Source organism: Oxyura jamaicensis, chromosome 5 (genome assembly GCF_011077185.1).
Source record: "Oxyura jamaicensis isolate SHBP4307 breed ruddy duck chromosome 5, BPBGC_Ojam_1.0, whole genome shotgun sequence".
NCBI classification, from domain to species: domain Eukaryota; kingdom Metazoa; phylum Chordata; class Aves; order Anseriformes; family Anatidae; genus Oxyura; species Oxyura jamaicensis.
The window spans coordinates 3,200,036-3,217,718 of record NC_048897.1 but is presented as its reverse complement, the minus strand read 5'-3'; the positions used below and the strand labels follow the sequence as shown (position 1 = coordinate 3,217,718).

The 17,683-nt window shown below is 43.3% G+C and overlaps 1 protein-coding gene across 4 annotated transcripts in view; it reads left to right on the top strand.

The window, feature by feature from the left end:
* The window catches only part of TSPAN18 (tetraspanin 18), a 110,708-nt gene that overhangs the window by 58,339 nt on the left and 34,686 nt on the right, over positions 1–17,683 (top strand). Inside the window, exon 1 of one of the 4 annotated variants that reach the window (XM_035327228.1) lies at positions 3,438–3,461. The exons of 1 other annotated variant lie outside the window; for it this stretch is intronic. The gene's annotated coding sequence lies outside the window, so the exon portion shown is untranslated. Of the gene's footprint in view, positions 1–3,437; positions 3,462–6,914; positions 7,031–16,887; positions 16,903–17,683 lie in introns of those variants that run through there. 2 more of the 4 variants (XM_035327229.1, XM_035327226.1) reach the window with 2 other exon arrangements.

The window sequence follows — 17,683 nt, the reverse complement described above, 5'->3', positions numbered from 1 at the left end:
TTGAATGACTAGTTGAATACAATGTCAAATAAATTGGAGCTGGAATATCATAGCTTCTCTTATTTAGTCTATGTCTCTGCTCATCAGAAAGTTGAGCTTCTGTCTGTGGCAACTCACCCATTTTTCTCCTTAAATTTGGAAAAGTTCTAGTAGCAAGAACTGTCTTTTATTTTCTGAAGCACATGGATGGGATTTGGACCTGTTTACACATAGAGGCCATGGCACCAGCTGACCTGTACAAGCTGTTTGGGCGGATGCTTGGATTCATCCACCCTAAAAGTGAATTAAAACACACATAGTAATAGTGGAAGTTACTCCAGTGTAATTGCTGGTGGATGTTTGACCAAGACTGCAATGTGAACCCAGGCCAGGGGTTATGAAAAAATGATCGCACACCAGCATTCCACATGGGCTGCTCCAGGGTACTGAGGGAGACATTTAAAATCTTGTTCCTCCTCTCTCCCTATAAATCCCTAATTTTAATGTGCCGTAGCTTTTCTGGACTACTCCTCAAATACAAAGCTTAAATATAAGCATGGTCACTGGATCGGCGTTTCATCATCAAGATAAGTTAGTTAAGCCTATTAAAATTTGACTAGGTCGCCTGTGTTTGTCAGATCAGAATTTCTTAAACACTGAAGATCAAGTTGCAAAGCTTTGATGTGTTCAGTGAGTCCAGTGCTAATTTGCCCATTGTTTTTAATCACTTGAAATTCTTTTCCAGCTTGGTGCTTGGCTGCTTCATGTGGTTTTGTAGCATACTTTCAGGTATGGGGAGGTGGTGACTGAAGCAAGGTGTAATGATCCATAGCACATTAGATCATCCGCAGCTTATGCTCCCTGTCCCTGCTTTGCCAGGCAAGCTTTATTCCAGTGAAAGTGTCAGTAAACCCAAGGCAAAAAGGTACTGTTTCTCCTCCAGTCTTCCTTTTTTCTTTTCCTTGAAAGTTTATCTTGCTGCTCGCTTTTTAAAAGCTCTGTGTTAGCTGGGGGGCTGTGAAGTAAAAGGCATGCTTTAAATACAGATGCTGGTGATAGTCCTTTCAAAAGCTGCATTTCTCAAGCTGGGAGCTATTGACCCCTTTCAGTGCAGTCACAAAGAAATCCAAGAGGAAATGGAGGGTGAGGACCAGCAGGGAATATATATATATATAATTTTTTCCCCCCCCCAAGTTGTCTTCTTACTCTACCCCCTGCCAGACTGGCTATTGTGTGAGACTCCACATGGGATACCAGTTGCCGAATAAGGAGAATAGCATCATGCTACATTCTTTCTAAAAATTGATTTTTTACAGTTGCCTTTTTTTTTTTTTTCTTGCTGAAAGTGTTTCTGCTTTTGTGGAAGATCTGGGCAAAAGGACAGCAGTAGGCTCCAGAACACATGTATACAGTCTCAGTCTGTGCAAAAGATTTTGCTTTGGCTTTTGTCACAGCTTAGGTGATTAGGCAAAGCAGCGACAGCAAATGAGGTTCAGCTACTATGAGAGCAGAGGATGCTATGGTATATTTTCTTACATCTTGAATATGAATATTCCCCAGTGATTTTTTGATTTTTCTTGCTTAAGAGGATGCTCAGGCAGTGGGACAGAGTTCTTCAGTGTCTCTTCTGAATCCTTCTTCAACCACAACCTACTTTTTAATCGAGTGTATGCTTCCAGTCCTGATGCAGACACACAGACCTTACAAGTTGACCCTGCCTTTTGCTCCCATGGTCTTCCCTGCAGAATTTCAATGCTTGGAATTTTGAAAGGTGAAAATCTCTTTTCACCAGAATTTTGTGATTTGGGACAAAACCAGCACCACCAAACTGGGACTTCCGTTCCTCCCGGTTACATGAAAACATGGTTTATGAGCTGACTGCACTGTGTTAGATGAGGACATGGGTTTTGTTTCCTGGTGCAGCAGCCGCTTGTTAATGAACAGAAACCGCCCGCATCCTGGAAGTAAGTCTGAACTCCAAACAAATCTAGTAAGGCGCTTGCACAAAGGAACAGCTGGAGCACCATGAGTATGAATAAGGCTGAATCCCCTGGCTCCAGAAAGCAGAAGCAGGGTCTAGAGTGGGAAAAGCACAGCTCCAGGAGCTGGGAACAGAGCCAGCTCATGGAGAGGAGTGTGGCTGTGTGCGTGCACAGAGGAGCTGGGGACTCTTCTTGTATCCTCTCCTATCAGTAACTGGGATACAGTCTTTAAAGCTGCTCCCTGTGATTGCCAGCACTTCTGACTCCCTGTGATGCCCTATAAAAATCTGCTGTTTCTCCTATAAGAATCTGTTGATTCTCCCTACAAAAATCTGTTCAGCAACCACTAATGTAACAGACTTCTTAGAAAATAATTTTTTTTAAAAAAACAACAATAATCAAACAAAAAGAACACTCCCTCTTAGAAGCATCAGCAGCAAATCTGGGGGCTCATTTACCACAGTCGTGTCATGATTCTCAATCTGTGTTATGCTGAAGTGTGTTCACAGCAGTAGAAAAAAAATACTTTCTATTAACGCTTTCTCTTTTTCAGAAAATTAATTGTTTGATATCACCAAGAACTGTGTATGCGTTGGAAACCAACTCGTTCTTTAAAAATGTTGAGCAGTTGGACAACTTCTAAAGAAACTGCAATTTTGCAAAAATGACATAAAGACTTTTTTAAAGATCCTTTTTTTTTTTTTTTTTTTTTTTTTAATAAAAGCCTAGAAAATAGAGCTGCAATGACCAAAGAAAGCACATGTCATATTTGGGAAGTTCTGATTTTCCGTAATTTCTCTTCATACTGCCAGTTGAATAGTTTGCTCTGATATCTTTGTAAAATTAGTCTCCCAGACAATCTTCCCTTAATTTGGTGGCTCCCAAACGCTGCGGGCTGCGGTATCAAAATGAGACTTTGCCCTCGGTGAACAGCGTGCTCAGTTCTCAGATTGCCAGTGAAGCAGCTAATGGTTTTTGACACTTACACGGTTGTCATTGTCCGCTCGAGTAGACGCCGTACAGAAAACCGGGAGGCTCCTCACCCGACAGCTGTTGTCTCAAGGTCTCTGCAAGCTCCCCGGCCTCGTGGTTTGGTTCCAGTTTGCTGACATTTATACCTGCGTGCTAACTGCTTCAGCCACAGACAGTACATCTGTTGTACGTACATTTATAGGTGATGGGCAAGTGCAAAGGGCAAGAGTCATGCCCACAGGGCAGAGCACATTACCGTGCCAGCTCTGCCCCACTCCCTGCATGCCCCACAATGGCCAGCAGTAGCTGGTCCAGCTCATGAGCTGGGCTGAGGTGACAGGAGGTTTAAGCTCTTAATTTCTCCCAGCTGCCTGCCCTAAGCCACACCGCTGTTGCAGGTGCTGTAAGCTAATTCATCAGGCCATGGGTGGCTGCTGAAGAGGCGATGTGTGTTTGTTTCTTCTCTCCCTTACGTGTCTGGAACTGACACATGTGGCTGGAGGGCTCAAGCGGCTTCAGTCACCACAGGTCAGTCTGCCAGAGGGGGATTTAACTTCTGAGAGGGATTGCCCGGCTTCTGGTGCTAACTGTGGTGTGTATGGCATGTGGCTGTGCCCGTCCTCCTGAGCTGGGGGCTTGTGCGGCCTCCAAGTGACGATGAAGAAGGAGGAAATAAATCGTCACTAGAAATGTACCTCTATCAGTTACTGCTGCTTAGTTCTAATGCTACAGTGGTAATGTAAAGCTTTTTTTCCTTCTTTATTTTTTTTTTTCCCCTAAGTATATCATGGGTAAAGTGCTTTGTCAAGGGAAAATGAGGTTTCCCCGATGTGCCAGGGCAGGGACCCAAAGCCGTCTTTCATCACTGTGCTGAATCCTGGGGTGGAAAAGCTGAGACGGCGTCACTCAGAACGGCAAGAAGGGCTTTGCCTCTGTTATTTTGAGACCTCCTGAAGTACGTTTGCGTTTGATTTGTGAATTTTGAACAATATTGACTGAGGCTTTAGTTAAGAGCTGTTGGAATTATTCTCTGTAGAGATTTCTCAGGCAGCAGATGCATGAGAGGGGTGTATGTGCGTGTATTGGCAGCTTTTTTTTCTTGAGCTTATGAATAAGAGCTGGGATGATGAAAAGTGATAATTATTAAAATCAGTAATGAAGACAGTATTAGCCTGTAAGAGGTGAAGTAGGTTTGTGGAGTTTTGTATGCATTTCCTAGCTCTGCTCCTCTCTTTCTGACGGGGAGAAGTAGCTTGGTTCCTGTCTGCTTTCCTGTCCCATCTGTATAAGGATAGTAAGAGAGCTGCTAAGTTATCTGTTGTAGAAAATAGTGATTAAAGTATTTCATTTTGTGCAGAAACTGGCATTGTGAAACTTTGCATTCATTTTCAGAGAATCCTGAAGATTAAAAAGTTTTATTTCTGGTGTTTGTTTTTTTCCTTTTTATCCTATTGCTTGTCCTTTCTGTGACAAAAGAGGAATGAGGAAGGAAAGAAAAAAAAAAAAAAAAAAAAGGAAAACAAGGTAATTCAGAAATTCTCTCCAGAAGTGTAGGTGAGCCACTGGCCAGACTTGTGCATAGTAAAGCTAATGCTAATCTTATGCTTGCTTTGGCTTTGTAAAATGACACGTTCTCCACCTAGCTTGTAATGGGTGTGAGCTGCATCCTTGGCAGATGTTACGCTTGCTGACAGAATTGGCAGATTAGAAGGAACTGAAGCAGCCGTGGATGTGCTGGTGCTGGACGTTTGGATGGTTCTCCTGGGCAGCACACGGCGGGAATGGTGGGGTAGATAGGATGTACAGGCATTTTGCGCCTGGATAACGTGGAGTGATACAATGGCAGTGCTTTGCCTCTATTTTAGCTTCAGTGCCCAGCATATGGAGGTCTTGAGCTGAGCAGAGACCTGTCTGCAGCTGTTTCTTTTCTGAAGAAGCAGTGCACGGCACTTGTATGAGCAGACCCAACTCCCCCAGTAGCACATTCAAAAATAAATACATTCCTAAGCAGCATGTTTAAGCAACATGAACTTCCTTTTTTGATCATATGTGAAAGGTTTATTTTCACATCCTCCAACACTCAGTAGGTGCTAATTTTCAGATGGGTTTGAAATGTCAAAGCATGTAAGAGCTGTAGCGGACTCGGTCCTTTCATGCTGTATAGCATGAAGCAGCCCCTGAGCGCAGGAGGGTAGGAGGAAGCTTCTCCTGGGAACTGGCTGTTCCGTAATTGCCATCTTGAACTGTTTCTGGCACCTTTCCCTGGCAATTGTTGATGACAGGATGTTACAGTTTATGGCTATCTGACCCCACTCGTTTTCCCATGTTCTACAGCAGGGGCTTGGGCAATCCTGCTGCCTGTCCAGGTGACCCCTGCAGAGGCTAGGGAGATACAGGTGGACACGCAGTGCTATATGCTACATGTACTGCGGGGCAGACTTTGTCACTGACTCCTCAAACTGACCTGCGCCATTTATAACCTTTGCGGCTGCAAAGTACATCGAAGAGTACATTTCAGAAAAGCTAAAAATAATATTCTCAGTTTAAAGCTATTTCTCTCCCAAGCATTCAGTCAATAAGAAGACAAGGAATTGGTTTGTCCATTTTTTCCCATGCTTAAGTGTTCAGCTTTCGGAATGGACATGTAAGTTTATCACAAGTTATTGGCCTGTTAGTGGAGTTGGCTTTAGAGTATGGATTATGTTACTGGAAAGTGTAATCACTTGCCAGAACTGCCTTTGCTGTTCCATTTCCCTTTCCATGTCCCAATTTTGTAAGTTATCTGGTAGCTGTACTGAAGGCCAAGCTCTTACTGAACTGATTAGAAGCAGGAGTTGGCATTCTGCTCCTCTGTCTCCTTCTGCCAAAAGCCAGTAGGCAAAAGAAAGAATCTACATTTTTTACTATTTACACGAACACAGTTTACAGTCATTTAAAGCACCTGAAGATGAATCCATGAAAGCTCCGATTCTCCTAGTGACACAGTGTGACCACACTGTGGGTAATATTCAGTACATTCAATGAGTCTCCATCCCAGGAAGGGGCTAAGTGATGGTGGCTTTTAAAAAGGAGTAATTAAATGCCCCTCCCCCCACCCCCCCCTTTTTCCTTTTGAGATGTGGTTGGAAATGACTCATTTGGAAAACTTCAAACTAACCAGATACATGTAAACCAGAATTCAGATGTTTAGGACTAACAGTATAAATGCCTAGGGGTATTCAATGGTCCCGAGTATTAGGTGTACAAAACTGAAAGAGCTGCCTTAGTCCTCTGCTCGAGATCTTGGTCTTTTATTATGTGCATTTTTTATTGATCAAGAAGAATGGCAATTGATTAAGTGTGCCAGTCTGATGTTTCTTCTCCTGTGAATAGAAAATCAGCTGTGTGTATCAAATCTGTGAATCACACCTCTGAACTAGATCAGTTTTAGAAAAGAGAGAAGAAATTACACAACCTTTTTTTTTTCCTTTTTTCCAAAGTCTTCATTGAGACCATAAATCTTCATAAAATGAAGCTGAAATTAAGCAAATACTTTCAGTCTGTGAAAGGGTTATAAGTAAGTTTGTAAACATCAAGATATTTGATTCCAGATTTTCTTTATGGAACGTGATTTTGTTTTAGAAATGCCAAAGCCACTCCTTTCAGCATTTAAAAACTAAAACCACATTGTCCTGTTAAAATTAGATCCAAGCATTTTATAAAAAGAGTTGGGTTTTCTTTTGAAAAGCTAGGAAATGTTAATGTATATATATTTCAGGCTGAATTGATCTGAAGAAACATCTTTGCATTGTTTTGTTTCATGAAAAAGAAATCTTCCAGTTCAACATGAGGCAATTTTTCCCTTCTGCTTTTTGGTTTTCATTTCATTGTAGTTGTTTTTGTTTTGTTTTTGATTTTTGTCACCTATTCTGCAAAATCTGCTGATCATCTTGGTGTGTTCTTTCTGATGATACTGACACGGTTGGTTTTCTTAGTTTTTGCTTGCATCACATTTGTTTGTGATTCCTCACTCGAGGGGTTTGTCTGGCAGGAGAAAGACCATTAGGGCTTTACCACCACTACTGCTGGTGAGCTGCTGTTGTCACCTGCAGGTGCAGGTAAGCCTCTTGCTGCTGTTTCCCCATCTGGCTCTGTAGAGTTGCTGAATACTCTTCAGCTGCAAGTCGAGGAATTAAACGTGAGTGCTCACAGTTATCATTAAACATTTTCTTTGCTAATTCTCTTTGAATGTGTCCCGGTGACTGCAGTTGAGGATTAAGAGGGGTGCCCTCAGCACCGTCAGTAAGTTGTGTTTGAGGCCTCCTGTGACAGTGTTTATATTTTCCCTCTCTTGCCTGCATCCCTCGCCTGGTACCTTGCTTGATGAGCAGCTCTCTCCTCCCCATCCCAAGTGATGCTATTGCTGAGGAATGTTGGACGGAGACCATTATACACATACTGGAGGTGCTGCTGGATTTGGGGTTTGAGCTTGATTTCAAAGGGAGGAGATGCAGGAAGGAAATGTTGTTTTTAGTGGGGACCCAGGCCTTAGTGCTTTGCAGAACTGTTTTAAACACACTCCTTAGGCAGGGAGGTCTGTGAGAGCAGGGGAGGGCTCGGAGAGCTTTGCAAATGTTTCCATGCGCTGCTCGAGGCTGCTGTCCCAGGCACGTACTTCATTAATGCTGCTGGGGAAGGCATTTTGGAAATAATCAATCAGTGTCGCTCTGCATTTCTTCTCCATTGGCGCTGCTCTGTCTTCTTTCACTGCTGCTCATTTTGGTTTTAATTTCTGAACAAGGGATTGATCTGCACAGACCGGCACCAGGCAGAAGAGTTTGGTGGTGCGATGGGCTAAGCCATCTTGCCCCTTGTCACTACAGCACTAAAACGTTTGGAGTCGTGGGTCCTGAAGAAGCCAGCAGTGTTCGGGCTTTGCTGAAGCGTGCTCTGAGCATCTCAGCGGTTTCCGAGGTCCGGATGAAGTTGTGCTCCTGGACGCTGCGAGCTCTCCTTTGGAGCACTCCTCCTCTCAGAGAGGACCTGCCTCTCAGTTCTGCAGCGTGTTATATCACAGAAATGTTATGTCACTTCTCACACCTTCCTTCTGTCTTTCCTCTTCCCTCTGCCTCCGCATTCTTTGATGCAACTGAGCTCTGCTGCGAGTGACTGCTTGTTGTTTTGCTTTGCGGAGGTGATGGCAAAGGGCTTTTTTTGCCAAAAAAAAAAAAAAAAAAAAAAAGGTTTGTAAAGGGAAAGACTGTAAAGAAAATTTCTGTGATGTGTGACAGTTTTTGCATGTATAGGAGTGGAGAAAATTTAGTGGGATAGCTGCTTTGCTGTAAAATGATGAATTAATCACCTCAGGGACGCCGGTATAACGTGCACTTTGGCCAGCCCCTTCTGATGCTCAGAGTTACTGCTCACAAAGGAGCAAAGAAGGGTTGTACTGATTTTTCCCCAGAGTTCAACGGGAGGTAACGCTATATTCCAGGGAGGTAGTTCTTCACCTCCCTTAATGAGTAACTTTATACCGTGCTGTCTCTTACAATAACAGCTGTCGCTACCAAAAGGCGAAGAAGCTATTTGACAAGCCGGTGAGGCTGCAAGAATTGTTAAGAGAGGAGTTAGGGCACAGGCAGGGATCTAAGCTCAGCACAAGAGCCATGAGGATTTCCAGGCTCCAAAGAGCGCTGCTGATTTTAGCGTTTCACATGCTCCTACGTAGTGTTTGTTTAACGTTTCTGGTCACAGTGAATGAAAGCAAAATCGCAGCTGAACTGCAGATCAGTACGGGGACAGCTAGGAAGGTCGGCCTGCGTGTTATGTTTGCTGCATAGTGTTGTGTCATGAACGATGCTTATAGCTCAGATCCTCAGATACAGACGTAGCAGTGAGTAGAATAAGGTGGGAATGGGCCGTTGTGACTGCTTTTATCCTACTTGATGCAGGGTTTCTTTGAGTTGAGTCTGGTTTGAATCAGTGCTGCAATTTGTCGTAGATTTCTTTGTCCTATTCCCGGTCATTCTTCCATGTTTGTTTACAATGATATAATGTTCGTGTGGCAGCTCCAACAATTGTTTGGGAGGCAGCTGAATACTACAAAAGTGACATTAATATACTTCCAGTTCTCTTCCAAATCATTCCATCCTCTGCAATTTGTTTTTGAATGCCAGTGGCCTGTAGATCATCTGTGAATTGAAGATGCTCGGGGACCGGGCTTGTGTGGCTTTTAGCTTATCTGTAACTTTCTTACTTCACGGTGTCCTTTGGTCTTTCCTCGAATACTGTACCTCTGCCAGAGTAAGACCAGTTCAGTCTCTGTCAACGTCAGCTGTTCAGGGGAAGAGAGCGGGGCAGGGCAGAGCAGCATCCTGAGTGAGCCTGCCTGAAACACCGTACCTGAAGCCTGGATGCTGCTGGAGTTGGTGCCAGTGCCCCCATTCACCTCCCTGGCATGAGGATTGCCTGGGTGCTGGGCACAAGTGGGAGGCTGCACAGGGAGAGGGGTTCATTAAGCCCCGTACACCTGAAGGCAGGGGCAGTGAGCCCACCTGATGCAGCTGGTAAGCACAGGGTTTCCTTTAGTTCGCTATCATGATTATTATTTGTCATTGTTATTGATAGGAGAGAAGTGCAACCCAGCTGCTCAGTGCCGATCTCGGAGGGCTCCTGCCGGGTGAAGCTCTCCGTGCCGCTCAGAAAACCAGCCGTTGTGCTGCCTCTTGAATAAGCATTTTATTTCACATGCTCGTTCTGAGCCTCCTGCTGTTGCTCACGCTGCAACTGCTGACAAGTAGCCTTCCTGGCAATACGGCATCAGAGCCCGTGAGCTGCCTTCCCTCTGGCTGGGACTCCGGGAGAACAATATGAAGAAGACAAATGGCAGTTGCATATTTAAAGTCAAGTATTTCCTCTTAAACATGAAAATGCTCTTTGCACGCCATACATATCCCTGCTTGGTGACAGCTATTGGCCACGTCATGCATTATTCCTGTGTTGGGATAGGAGCGTGCTGGCTGTGCAGCAAAAACCTGCTCCTCGGCTGAGCACTTGGAAAGCTCGTCCATCATTAGCAGGACACCCTGGTGTATAGTACACGGGGAAGCGCCTATGAGCTTTACTAACTGGGATCAGCCAAGCACCATTTTTAAGCTCAGTTACTTTAAATTTAGGCTAGTTCATACTGGAACAGAACTGATTTTGCTATGTAAGTCTGCAGAGCACTGTGCTCTGCGGTATCTCACAGCACTTGGTAATTGTGTCAGTGAGCATTAGTAAAGTAATAGAAATTAACCTTTACGTTGAGGTAGCTGATCTCTAACAAGGCACCAGGGTCCTGTTGTTTTAAGCGCTGTAAATTTGCATGGCAGAAATACTTTCAGATCTAATAACATGCACGTTCAACTGAACAGGTGAAAACAAACAAGTGAGGTGCAGCAGGGGCAGGGGAAATGACACCTGAGTGAGGCCACAGAGAAGTCAGTGGCCTTTCCAGTGCCTTTAATAGCCACTAGGTTGGGTCTCACATAGCTTCTGCGTTGGGCTTTTAAAACACATTACCATGTTCTCTGAGAGATGGAACTCAACCAAGCACAAAGTTTATACTATGGGAAGACTGGCTCATCCTTAGTGCTGAAAGACAAGAGCACCTTACTTTGACGGAGCTAATAATAAAGCCAGCGCTACTGGAGGACTGAAAATCCGGAGGGTTTCAACACAGCAGAAGCTCAGGAAACTTGGAGCAATTTTTCCTAGGTCTTTAGAAAACATTCTTTATAAAAGGTATTTGAATCTCTGCAAAATGAATGCAGAGAGATCAGTGACGCAAGCAGGATGTTCTGATGTTGTAGGTCATGCTTTGTGTTTCTGTTCAAATGTGTGTGAAGAAAGGCAGAGGGTGAAGGATACAGTTCATCTGCGACTCTCGGTGAGGCAGCTGTTGAAAGGCCAGGCTAGAATCTGCTTTGTCTTGGCTTTTCTGAGAAGAAAACATAATATATTCATAGGCCCTGTGTATGTGTGTGTGCATAAATATACATACATATATATATGTATGAAAATACGCACACAAAGCCACTGATTGTCAGCAAATAACGCTATTCACAAAAGCTTAGTATCTGCTGTAAGCAGAAATAAAAAGTCCTTCCCTCTCCTACTGAAGGCAAAGTTAGATATAAAATTGCTGTGGACTAGTACAAGATTTTCTTTTTTTTAAATAGGTGTATTATTCCTGTCATCTTCCTGTCTTAAATGAAATTGTTAAGTGTTTTGCCAGCTCTATTGTGTTGGTAAAACAAAGTACACGCTAACTAAGGGTAGCAATAAAATCGTAAGTCTTACTCAGTTGTTAGCATTAACATCCCTCTAACTGGTTAGATTAAGCAATTTATACCATAGAAATATTCATTTTTTAAAAGCAAAAGCATACCCCTTTCTCTGGAATGTATGGTGTTTTTTTTTTTTTTTTTTTTCCTTTTTTTTTTTTTTGGTGTTGGTGATGGTGTGGTTTTGTGATGGTTTGGGTTTTTTTGGTTGGTTGGTTTGTTTTTGTTTTATGTAGACAGCAGGCAAAAGGGCTGTATCATTTCTGGAATGAATGAGGGGGGTGAGAGGAGTGAACGTGCACTCTGGTTTCTGCTGAGATGAAGATGGAAGATTGGATTACCACCCTGTGATTCTGTGGGTTTTTGGGAACCATATTATCACGAAGGAGTTTTTAAAGGCAGTGACCAGAGTGAAGATTAAATTCTTACTTTTGTAGCCAGATCTGTGTGAGTGGCAAGGCTGGGCTCTCCTTCACCGGGAGAGTAAGGAACAATCTCTACTTAACTACCTCTTCACTGGGAAAAGAAAAAAAACCACACAGCTCACGATATTCAGGAGGATAAATTGTCGTGGGACTGGAACCAACTCTGAAAAAGCTGGTTGCAAGAGTTTAAAAGTGGTGCTAAGTATTCCACACAACTGTGCATCCTCTTCTCCTAGCCAGCTTACAGTAATAAGTGGTGTGATGGTAATTGAATTGAACTTACGCAGTGCTGAACACTGAATTAAAGTGGCTGATTTCAAGTTTTATTCCAAATAAATGGGATTTTTTTTTTTTTTTTTTTTTTCCCCCAGTGCATTTACAACAGGTAGATCTGAAGGATGTAAAAACCTTGAAGACTTGTCTCATTTTTATTTAGCAAATCCACATGTGCGGTATCCACCAAAGAATTTTTCAGCGTGTGGAGCTTCAAATCCTTTGGGAAACTAAAAATAGGAAACAGACAAAAAGGCAGCACCAAAACAGGCATGATTATTTTTGTAAGGTTAAACAATTAACCTCTCTTTCTTGATTCAACACTATCCAAAATTCAAAAGCAAAACTAAGGAATGGGAAATGGATGGTACACGATTAGTGGACTTTTAACTGCTGATGTAGGATATCAAAGATGTATGAGCCTTCATTCTTTATGGCTGTATTGAAAATGCTCTTTTATCTGTCTGAGTAACAGGGAAGGAATGGGATGTTGCAGCTGGGCTTGGGCATGGCCTCAGAGTATTTTGCTTCATGACATTGCAGAAGCTTCTTTTGCCCGTTACTGATTTTTTGTTGTTGTTCTTTTGGGACAATTTGCCTGGAAACCAGATCTTAGTTGCCCTCAGAGTGTTTATGTGATGATGATGAGTTAATATAGTGGAGACATCATCTATGTACATCTGGAGCTGGGTAAACTAAATTAAATTATTTAAATAAATAAGACACAGTGTATCAGTCTATCAGAACCAAACCCACCCTCAACTCAGTAATTAGAGCAAAGTGATTAGGAATTAAATGCTAAATTTAGATTTATCTGTACTTTACAGGAGTGCTTGTTAAAAGAAGAGCCAGCATGAGAAATCTTGGCTCTGAGGAAAAAAGCCTCTCTATATATCTTGGCCATGTAGCAAGCAATTCCAGCAATGAGTTGCTGGAAGTGACATGTCTGATTTATTGCCCACTGCAGCTTTGAGAGTGTTTGCGAGCTGAAGTATCTGTTATGGTTAGGATGATTATAACTGTGTTTAATTTTATTTTGGAGAGAGAAAGAAAATAAATACTTTTTTTTTTTTTTTTTTTTTTTTTCTGAATGCAAATGACTTCTGTGATTGCTTTTGGTCCTTAAGCAATGCCAGCCTGGGCTGTTCAGTGCCACTTGTACTTTCCCTGCAATCAGGGCTGTGGCTGGTCAGCGGGAGGAGAGCCCGAGCACGGTGCCCGGCTCTCAACTGCATCGCAGCATCGCAGCGGGGCTTTGCTGCGAGTGGATCTGGCAGAGCAAAAAACTGTAGTCGTCCTGGTGTGAATTGCTGAGCCAGTAGTTGGGATCCTTGCTCCTTGTCTAAATTTTCTGCTGTCTCTTGTGTATTAGTAAGTCTGCAGCTGGTTTTGGTTCTGCCTGTTAAAAACACAGACATGTCAGTGCATTGGAGAGTATCTCCCAGCATCCAGTTGGAGTGCTCCGTGGAGGATGCTAAGATCTAGCTAGTCGTTTCGTATACTATTCCCTTCAGTACTTCCATCCATAGGTTCCCAGCGCATTTCCTAACCTGTACAAAATAGAATTGCAAGTAGCCTTTTGAATAGGAGCCTAAGCACAAAATCAATGCCTTTAACCAAAAAGCATTGCTTTGCAGACCCCAAAATCTAGAGCCTTTAATCCGTGTAAAACATTGCATCATCTTTGAGTTAGGCTCATGCAGAAGAGGTGTGTTTCTGTTTCATCTCTTCTATGAGCCAGATGCCAGGTTTTGAAGTTTTGGGGACATTCTCTTTGGTTGTGGTCCAAAAATACCAACCCTTCCATAGTTCTAAGTAAAGAAACAAAACCAAAAAATGTAGGTCTCTGGAAGTACAAGAACCACCATGGTTTGGCCTGGTGGAGTGTTTGGCTCAATGGCCCAGCAATGGAAATGTTAATTCAGTTCCTTGCTGAGAGCTGGGCTGACCAGGAACGTCAGCCTTAATCCTCTGTATCCCAGGTTAATGCCCCGTTGGCAGCACCCCTGGCTGGTTAAAACTTTCTTGTTAGAGGGAGAGAGAGAATAAAGCAACAACCACTCTTTCCCCAAACAGAAAGAAATTCTTACCTGACAGGTTCAGGTTTTATCTGGAAGGTGCAACAAGCCACCTGGCAGCCTGTGCTGTTCCAGGTGCGAAATGATGGGAAATGGGTGAGGGGTCCCTCTGAACTCGTGGCCACTAGAAATGCTGCTCAGGTAGCTGCATTTGCAGAAATGTCAGAGTTTTGTTCTGTGTTGTGTCAGAAACCAGTCAGCTGTTCATGTATCAGTAGTTCAGTGCACTCACGTGCATCTCATACTGGAAGACGGTCTCTTTTTAGCTAGAACTGAAAACCCATAAGGGTGGGGTGGGCAGTAGAAGCACAAAAAGACAAAGGGATGTCAGGAAGTTATGAAACACACCCTGGAGCACGTTTTCAGCTTCTGGTTAAGCTATTGTACCAAAATCTGTGGTTGTGACCTTTCCCTATCATTTCTGATTTTGTGTTCAAGGAAGAGAAAAATAGTGAAAGCAAATTCCTGCAGATAAGATCCGTCTCCTTATATCACCTGTCTTGCCAGTATAGGTTTGTGTTTTGCACAGCCCTGGAGAAAATTCAATGGATATCCAGCATAGCCAGAGAACATCCTAGCTAAATTGACTCATAACGAAGAAAAGATGAACTATCCTCTTATAAACTGACTGTTCATTGCACTTGGCTGATTCCCTCCTGCTCTCCTTTAATATCCTTGTCAGTCTGTTGGCCGGGAGCTGAAGCCACACCAGCCATGCAGTTAAAACACAGAGTAGCCAGAAGTTTCAATTAACTCCCATCTCTGTGAACACTTACTGGCCACTGGTTCCAATTCCTATAAAAATGTCTGGGCAACTCATTGCTTAGCATTTCACCTCGTTTTGTAGCCGCTACTTTACAGCACTCAGATTTTAAAATGTAATTTTACAAGTGTTACTTTTACTGACTATGTTTTCTGCTTCACCGTGTTTTTAAACGCCAGAAGTATGAGCAGGGTGGAGAGGGGGCCAGTTTTGCAGCAGGTAATCCTGAGTTCTGCTGCTGCTAAATACATTTCCACTGCTTCGTCTGATTGTAAAAAAAGATACTGTATGATGAGTATTCAAAATGTATTTTAAAAAGCAACCCTTTGTTTGCTAGGAAACGTTCTCTGTTTAGTAAGAACATGGCTAAAAATGTTTGCTGGCCCTATACCTTCCTGGACAGACTATTCTTTTTCCTCTTCTGAGAAAAGCTGCATGGAAAGGTGCCTCTGGGAAGCCAGACCTGACCAAGGAAGGGAAAGGTGTTTTTTTTTTGTTTGTTTTTTTCTTCCCCAGGCACTTCTGTCAATCATGAAGCTGAGGGATTGCAGGATTCAGCAGCACGGTGGGTGCTTCAACACAAGACACAGATAGATGGATCTTCAGAAGCATCTGGTGGAGCGTGGACTTGAGAGAGGAGAGGAAGCAGTGTGGGGACAGTGACACAGTAAAGCAGTGCTCAGGTGCCCAGTGCAGGGCACGTCCTGGGAGCTGTCTGATGCTTCCCTTTGGTAAAAGGGTCTGAGAAGGGAATGGCAAAGAGGCTGGTTCATTAGAAGCACCACTGGCTCTGTCACCATTGCAGGCAGCTAGTATACCTCAGGTCCATGCCTTCTGTGCTCCCTATTCCTTGCTTTCCTGAACATTAGCTCCCCAAGCTCCCCCCTTTAAAATTATGATGAAAAAATGGGGAGCAGGATGATTTAATGAAAATCTTAGTTGGGATGGAACTGCATTAAGAAGCCAGCAGGCCTGACTGAAAAAGCCTCAGCATGCTGAAAAATAAATCCCACTGAGTGCTCGGCATCCTGCCTGAGTCACCAATTCCCCAAGGCAGAAAACAAAGCAAGGAAAAAAAAGTTTGTTTTTACACAGCAAAGCCAAAACACGTCCACTTCTGATTTAAGATGAGTCCTGGGGGACATCCCTTCTGTAATGCAGCATGGGGTCAGTGTAGGTGAGCTGACAAAGGCACAAATTGATTTTTTTCCTTCATTCTTTAGACAAAGCACCTACTAACTTCAGTGGGACTCATGCCTGCATGCATTTTGTGACTGGAGCTATCCCAAAGCATTTAAGGATCGGCGATTGTTGGCACTAGGGCATAGGGAGGGCCTAGATGTGTGAGTCAGATTTTCCACAGCTCCTCCTCTGGCTCCAGTGGCGAGCATCAGCAGGACTTTGTCCTGCTTCTGGATCCTGCATGGGCTCTCCCCATCGCTCCTGCTCTGGTGCTTCTTGCCCCTTCATGAAGTCCCTGCAAAGGCTTCAGCACCGTAAGGTTTCTACAAATAATGTCTGCAACTCGTGAGGAGAGAAACAGCAAAGTATTTCTCTGGTTCCCTGAGGCTTTATAAATACTTGCCCAACTAAAGACAGTTTATAAATCCTCTCTGCTTCAGAATCTCACAAGTTGGATGGAAATTCTCTGCTTGTGATGGGATGAGAGAGCGGAGAGCAAGACTTTGTGCTAGCAAGTGACCCCTGGCTGGCAGCAGTCTGCTAATGCTTTTAAATGAACTGCCGCAGAGCCGAGGGCTCAAGGCAGAAGCACAATGGAAGGTGCATTATTATTGCTGCTCTGATTATGGCAGATAATTCTGCTGTTCTCATTTACAGATTTAATGGTTTGTTAATAATGTCTGATTTGGGAATATTGTATAGCCTATCAAGTAGGGGTGGCATAATAGCATTAATAAGGGTAATTGAGGTTGTTGCTATAATCTTGTTTGCTCTTTGGTTTGCTAATTGAAAGTGGCTTATCTTAATATGTGATAGAAAAATTGTTGCTCCTCTGTGCAGCCTGGGCACCTTGAAGGGAAAAGGGATGTGTCAGTCCGCACTGGTGTTATGCTGTTGTGGGATATGTACAGCAGTAAGCACCCAGAAGTGAATCAGCATCACGTGTCAGGTATTGTGTGTCTGTGTTTACATTCTGTATAAATAACAGTGTGTGCTGTTACTCGTGACCATGTGTGTCTCTTTTTGCAAGGCTCGGTGTGTAAGCCTGCCTGCAACGGGTGCAGTTGATTAGACGGCCTTTGCTGGAGGAGCTGGAAATGAGAGACATCCACGCTCTGAATGTTTAACCCCGGAGAAAAAAACTTGGCATTTTGTCTCCCATCAGCGTTTGCCCGTAACTGCTATTAACATTAATTATGGAGATACTTACGTGAACACCCTGTTATCCCTAATTAGAGTTAATGGAAGATATGCGTGGATGTTAACAGGACAAGAGACAACCAAGCTTCCATTTCTAAGGTTAAATATTCAGTAGAATATTCCCTTTTAGACATGTCCAACATCCTATAATCATGCAGTCAGAGTTATGCAAAAGCAGAACAATTTCACCTTTTTCTTTTTTTCTTTCCCCAATTATGGCCACCTTACACTCTGTGGTTAAATTAAAGAGCAAACAACGATGTGGCAATTACCTTTACTAATGTAATTATGCTACATTTTCTCTATTCATAGACTACCTCCAAATCAGACTTTGTAACCGACCATTTGCTGTCCCTTTCGCTGTCCCAGTAAGGAACGAATGCTGGTAGAGGCAGGGGAGCTGGAAGGATTTGGCTTTGTTCTGAACTGGCACCTTGTGAGAAAGAGCTCAGGCCCTGAGCTCTTGAGTAGGTGACATTATAGTTTTTTTTTTTTTTTTTTTTTTTTTTTTTTTTTTTTTTTT